Below are 7,500 nucleotides of genomic sequence, written 5' to 3'. Positions count from 1 at the left end.
GATCACGCCTAATTACTTATAAAAATAGGCAAGATCACGCCTAATTACTTATAAAAATAGGCAAGATCACGCCTAATTACTTATAAAAAATAGGCAAGATCACGCCTAATTACTTACAAAATAGGCTAAGATCACGCCTAATTACTTATAAAAATAGGCAAAGATCACGCCCAATTACTTATAAAAATAGGCAAGATCACGCCTAATTACTTATAAAAATAGGCAAGATCACGCCTAATTACAAAATAGGCAAGATCACGCCTAATTACTTATAAAAATAGGCAAGATCACGCCTAATTACTTATAAAAAATAGGCCAAGATCACGCCTAATTACTTACAAAAATAGGCAAGATCACGCCTAATTACTTACAAAAATAGGCAAGATCACGCCTAATTACTTACAAAAATAGGCAAGATCACGCCTAATTACTTATAAAAATAGGCAAGATCACGCCTAATTACTTATAAAAATAGGCAAGATCACGCCTAATTACTTATAAAAAATAGGCAAGATCACGCCTAATTACTTACAAAAATAGGCAAGATCACGCCTAATTACTTACAAAAATAGGCAAGATCACGCCTAATTACTTATAAAAATAGGCAAGATCACGCCTAAATGTTTAAAATTCCAGAAATCACGCCCAAATGTTCATAAAATCCGCTAATATCACGCCCAACTGCTTAGAAGACGGCCAAGATCACGCCTAATTACTTACAAAAACAGGGAAGATCACGCCTAAAAAGAAAATCAGCCAAGATCACGCCCAAATGTTCAGAAATCCAGAAAAATCACGCCCAAATGTTCATAAAATCCGCTAATATCACGCCCAGATGCTTAGAAGTCAGCTAAGATCACGCCTAATTACTTACAAAAACAGGCAAGATCACGCCCAAATGTTTAAAAATCCGCCAAGATCACGCCCAAATGTTCAGAAAATCCGCTAAGATCACGCCCAAATGTTCAGAAATCCAGAAAAATCACGCCCAAATGTTCAGAAAACCAGCCAAGATCACGCCTAATAACTTACAAAAACAGACGCTTATAAGACCGATAATATCCCGCCCAAATCTTTACAGGATAGCCAACATCGCGCCCACATTGCACGCCCAAATACTCACAAAAGAGCCATTCGTACGCCCATAATAATTCCGCACATAGATATTCATTTTTCTCTCCTTATCCCTCTCTCTCTTCTCCTCTTTCATCTCTCTCTTCTTCTCCTTTTCCTTCTCTTTCTTTTTTCCTTTTTGTAGAAAATCCCCTTCGGTTATTGTCAAAAAGAAAACGGGAAGAAGTAAATATAATGATGATGATGGTAGAAAAAATTGAATATAAACAATTAAAAGCAAAGCCAAACTGATGAAGAGAACAAATAAATAAATAAAATAAATAAATAAATAAAATAGGGAAGGCGAAAAGGGCGTGGCAGGGGAGAGGGGGGGAGGGGGTATGTCTCCTTCCCCCTCTTCTAAGTTTGTTCACTTCGTTCAACGATTTAAACGTGATATTGCTTTGTTGAACTTTTACTTCGACTGTGAAAAAAGAGAAGAAACAAGAAAATAAATGAAAATAGAAAAATTTAAGAAAAAAAAAGAAAAAAGAAAAACACATTTCATGTATTCTTTTTTTTTCTTTTTTTTTATTGCTGTTTGTTGTTCTTCCTTTCCTTTGCATATGGTCATTGTAGTTATTCTAGATGTCATTAGCATCATTGTCTTCATGTAGATACCAATAATTATCTTTCCAATTTGAATGTATTTACTTAAAAAAAATAAAATAGATACAGTTTATATTTTCCCATCACATGGAATTCCAACGATTCTTTCCTTTTTTTTTTTTTTTTTTTTTACTTCTTGTCAAAAATGATAATCAACAAACGTGCATTTCACAGAATCCAAAACATCGTGTGTGTGTGTGTGTCTCTCTCTCTCTTTCTTTCTCTCTCTCTCTCTCTCTCTCTCGCTCTCTCTCTCCCTCTCTCTCTCTCTCTCTGTCTCTGTCTCTGTCTCTGTCTGTCTGTCTCTCTCTCTCTCTTTCTCTCTCTCTCTCTCTCTTTCTCTCACTCTCTCTCTCCCTCTCCCTCTCCCTCTCCTCTCCTCTCCTCTCCTCTCCTCTCTCCTCTCCTCTCCTCTCTCCTCTCCCTCTCCCTCTCCCTCTCCCTCTCCCTCTCCCTCTCCCTCTCCCTCTCCCTCTCCCTCTCCCTCTCCCTCTCCCTCATTTCTTAAACAACGGAATTAAATTTTGATTGCAACACAAACGCCGAGTTTCGTAAGTCACTTTTGCTTCTGTTCTGCATTGTCTGCATTCGGAAGCACGGTGCTTTGTTCATTGCAATAACAGAAAGTGTGTTTTTTCCTCGCTTGAAAGGAGTCAATTTGCAATGGTGATGTCATCGGCTTACGAAGCTACGCAGTTGAACGAAGATCTACGTAGGATGAGAAGAGAAGAGAAGAGAAATAAAGGAAGAGGGGGGAGAAGAGAAGAGAAATAAAGGAAGGGGGGAGAGAAGAGAAAAGAGAAATAAAGGAAGGGGGAAGAGCAGAGAAGAGAAATAAAGGAAGGGGGAGAGAAGAGAAGAGAAATAAAGGAAGGGGGGAGAGAAGAGAAAGAGAAATAAAGGAAGGGGGAAGAGAAGAGAAATAAAGGAAGGGGAAGAGAAGAGAAGAGAAATAAAGGAAGGGGGAAGAGAAGAGAAGATAAATAAAGGAAGGGGGAGAGAAGATAAGACAAATAAAGGAAGGGGGGAGAGAAGAGAAGAGAAATAAAGGAAGGGGGGAGAGAGGAGACGAGAAAAATAAAGGAAGGGGGAGAGAAGAGAAGAGAAATAAAAGGAAGGGGAAGAGAAGAGAAATAAAGGAAGGGGAAGAGAAGAGAAGAGAAATAAAGGAAGGGGGAAGAGAAGAGAAGATAAATAAAGGAAGGGGGAGAGAAGATAAGATAAATAAAGGAAGCGGGGAGAAGAGAAGAGAAATAAAGGAAGGGGGGACAGAAGAGACGAGAAAAATAAAGGAAGGGGGGAGAGAAGAGAAGAGAAAAATACAGGAAAGGGGAAAAGGAGGAGGGGGAGGAGAAGGTAGAGGTGGAAGTGGAGGTGGTGGTGGATGTGGAGATGTAGGAGGAGACGGAGGAGGATATGAAATAGAAAAAAAAGAAATAATTGTTCTTGTAACATATATTCTAATACACGCACACACAAACGCACACATACACATATATTGTAATTGAGTGTGTATACATATCAGATGGTAACATTATTCAGTAAACAGAGGCAAGAGAAAGCCAAAGGGAAACAGATAAACATGTAAATAGTGGAATACACAGAGATGGGCACGTTGATAAATAGATGCATGAAGAGATAGGATGGCAAAGAGAAAGCTTGGGGAGGAGAGAGAGAGAGAGAGAGAGAGAGAGAGAGAGAGAGAGAGAGAGAGAGAGAGAGAGAGAGAGAGAGAGAGAGAGAGAGAGAGAGAGATGGAAAGACAAATAGATAGATAGGACAGAGAAGCAGATAGACAGAGAGAGATAAATATAGATAGGTAGAAGGAGAGAAAGACAGATAGACAGAGAGAGTTAAAAATAGAGAGTTAGATAGTGACAGAGAGACAGATATGTATAGATAAAAATATAGAGAAAAATAGATAGAGAGAGATCGCGTTAATCACGACCAATTTCCTAACCATCGCACATTTTGATCATGATCAGCACAATTCGAGAAAACAATGTGAATCCGTTCATTAATAACATTAATCAGGAAATACTCTATCATTTTCATCAACAAAACTAAAAAATCATATCATGTTGCATTTTCAAAACGAAAGTATCACATGACACAAGTCTAAAATCTTGACATAATAATACCGACTGTACATAAGAGTCAAAATTCCAAACAAACAATGTGCAAATGAACCCCAAATCGCCACCTGTTGAACACTAGGGCAGTAGGATGAACACACGTCGGGGTCTAACATGTTCAAGATGTTCAAAATATATTGTCCACCTGTTGATGTTAACGCTCAGGTCAGCTGTTTCGTATCTCGGGGTCCGATCTCGCTGGCCACGGGAGAGAGACAAAGGGCGGTAGGCCTGGTGTGGTAGGCCTAATCGACAATAAATATCACGTTTCGGTTTGCTTATTGTGTTGAAATAAAGGCGAATCATTAAGATAAAAATGACTCAAAAAAACACCCCATGAGCATGTGTGCTTTTTGTTTATAAATCTCATTTCCAAAGAGGATAAAAAAAAAAGTATAAAAAATATTTTACTATTTTCTCAAGGCAATGCTATCACTACCTATCTAAGCACATTTTTTTTCTTTTTAAAATATACGACATAACAAACGAAAAAACACGAAATAATAATGTAAAAATAAAATAAAATAAAATGTAAAACGAAATAACACGAACACCCAACTACACAACAAGGCAAGAGGGAGCGGGACAAGGTCCACGGGACACGAGGACAGGTCGGGACACAACGAGAGGCAGCTGTGACCTTCCTATTAGTCCGAGAGGAATAATCAGTGTGCCTTTCTCTAACCAGTGTCTTGTAGCCATTAATAACACGGTGTGGATTGACGGGGGAACCTGAAACGCGAGACGATAAGTGCTATTCTGTGCTAGCGGGTTTGGTTGGCAGTGGGAGAGGCATAGCGGTACAGGTGACGGAAATATACATATATACAGATGTACAATAACAGCGTATAGAGAGAGAGAGGAGAGAGAGAGAGAGAGAGAGAGAGAGAGAGAGAGAGAGAGAGAGAGAGAGAGAGAGAGAGAGAGAGAGAGAGAGAGAGAGAGAGAAGTGGGAGAGGCATAGCGGTACAGGTGACGGAAATATACATATATACAGATGTACAAGACAGCGTAGAGAGAGAGAGAGAGAGAGAGAGAGAGAGAGAGAGAGAGAGAGAGAGAGAGAGAGAGAGAGAGAGAGAGAGAGAGAGAGAGAGAGAGGAAGAAAAGGAAAAGTATACATATATACAGGTGTACAATAACATATATATATATATGTTTATATATATATATACATATATATATGTGTATATACATATATATATATACATATATATATACATATACATATATATATACATATATATATATATACATATATATATACATATATATATATATATATATATATATATATATATATATATATATATATATATATATATATATATATATATATATATATATATATATATACATATACACATATATATATATATATATATATATATATATATATATATATATATATATATATATGTATATATGTATGTATATATATATGTATATATATATATATATATATATATATATATATATATATATAGAGAGAGAGAGAGAGAGAGAGAGAGAGAGAGAGAGAGAGAGAGAGAGAGAGAGAGAGAAATGGAAGAGGAATAGCGGTACAGGTGACAGAAATATACATATACAGATGTACAATAACACCATATAGATATACAACAGTGTATTAGCAGCTATGCGCGTTTGTGACAGATATAACGAGCTTGGCTGGGAATGTAGCGGCATAGATGCTAGAAACACTTTTATTGATATAAAACAACGTATAGATATTCACAAACAATGTATTCGTAACTGCTTGTTTGTGGTAAATAAATAGATAGATAAGCATGACTCAATGATAGTTAAGAAACAAACATGCATAATACAAAGACAAAGAGATAAAGCCAAAGACGATGAAACAGGTATCTGATTACAATTGTTGATATGACGACCATGATCATATTAATAACAGTACAACAGGAACAACTCATTTAGCAACGGAAAACGACCGGTATAACGACCCCCCGAACCACCCAGAGAGAGGGAGGGAGGGAGGGAGGGAGAGGGAGAGGGAGGGAGAGGGAGAGAGGGAGGGAGAGGGAGAGAGGGAGGGAGAGGGAGAGAGGGAGGGAGAGGGAGGGAGGGAGGGAGGGAGGGAGGAGGGAGAGGGAGGAGGAGGGAGGGAGGGAGAGGAGAGGGAGGGAGGGAGGGAGGAGGAGGGAGGGAGGGAGGGAGAGGGGGAGGGAGGGAGGAGGGAGAGGGGAGGGAGGGAGGGAGGGGGAGGGAGGGAGGGGAGGGAGGGAGAGGAGGGAGGGAGGGAGGGAGGGAGGAAGGGAGGAGGAGGGAGGGAGAGGAGGGAGGGAGGGAGGGAGGGAGAGGAGGGAGGGAGGGAGGGAGAGGAGAGAGGGAGGGAGGGAGGGAGGGAGAGGAGGAGAGAGAGGGAGAGAGAGAGAGGAGAGAGAGAGAGAGGAGAGAGAGAGAGAGAGAGAGAGAGAGAGAGAGAGAGAGAGAGGGGAGAGAGAGAGAGAGAGAGAGAGAGAGAGAGAGAGAGAGAGAGAGAGAGAGAGAGAGAGAGAGAGAGAGAGAGAGAGAGAGAGAGAGAGAGAGAGAGAGAGAGAATCCATCTGGCAGCAGAAGTCGACAGAGACAGAGAAACCAACAGAAAAAGAAAGACGCAGAGATTGAGAAAGAGAAAGAGAGACAGAGACCATGGAAAAGAAAAAAGACAAAGATAAACAGACCAACACCGCGAGAGAGAGAGAGAGAGAGAGAGAGAGAGAGAGAGAGAGAGAGAGAGAGAGAGAGAGAACCCCTCACCTTTCGCCGCTGTTTTACAACCATGTTTACAGAGATGCCAACCACCTAACCCAAGAAGACCTACAAGGCGAAGAGACGACCTCCCACCCACCCTATCCCCCGACCTCCGCGCCTTCCTCACACCCCCTTCCCCTATCTCCGCATCCTCTCCCCTTCCCCCACCCCCTCGTCCCGTCCCCTCCCCTTCCCCCACCTCCACGCCCCTCCCCTTCCTCACACCCCCTTCCCCTACCTCCGCATCCTCTCCCCTCCCCCCACCCCCTCGTCCCCTCCCCTTCCTTGCGCCCCCTTCCCCCACCTCCACGCCACCTTTTCTTCATTACGCATTGGTCTCTTTCTTTATCGTGGGCGGCGAGGACTCGGTTTCTCTTGTTCTCTCCTTTCTTAAATTAAAAAAAAGGAAAAATATAAACAAAGGAAGAATAGATAGAGTTCTTCTTCCATAAATAAAATTGTTCGATTTATACATTGCGTTGTGGATTTTATTAACATGCCTCACTTTTAATTGCTTAAAAAAATAAGAAAAAGTATATACGAAACCACTTAAAAACAACAATAGACATCGGTTATGGTGAAACCTGAAAAAAAAATCCCATGTCAATTTTTTTCTTCTTTTATTTATTATTTTTTTTATTATTATTATTTTATTATTTTTTATTTTTATTTTTTTTTACTTTTAAATCTTTTATTGCAAATTTTGACCTGGTTTTAAAAAAATATACGTGGATCAGAAACCAACACTGACCTATTTCCTTTTTTTAATATTAAGGGATATCGAAATACGGATCCCATGCAACCGAAACAAAGAAACGAACATGAACGAAAGAAGAACACTTAGAAATGACACCAAAACCAACACAGAAAAGAAACCGAAACAACACTTAGA

Source organism: Penaeus vannamei, chromosome 16 (genome assembly GCF_042767895.1).
Source record: "Penaeus vannamei isolate JL-2024 chromosome 16, ASM4276789v1, whole genome shotgun sequence".
NCBI classification, from domain to species: domain Eukaryota; kingdom Metazoa; phylum Arthropoda; class Malacostraca; order Decapoda; family Penaeidae; genus Penaeus; species Penaeus vannamei.
The sequence above is the reverse complement of the archived record's forward strand: the minus strand, read 5'-3'. Positions refer to the sequence as shown.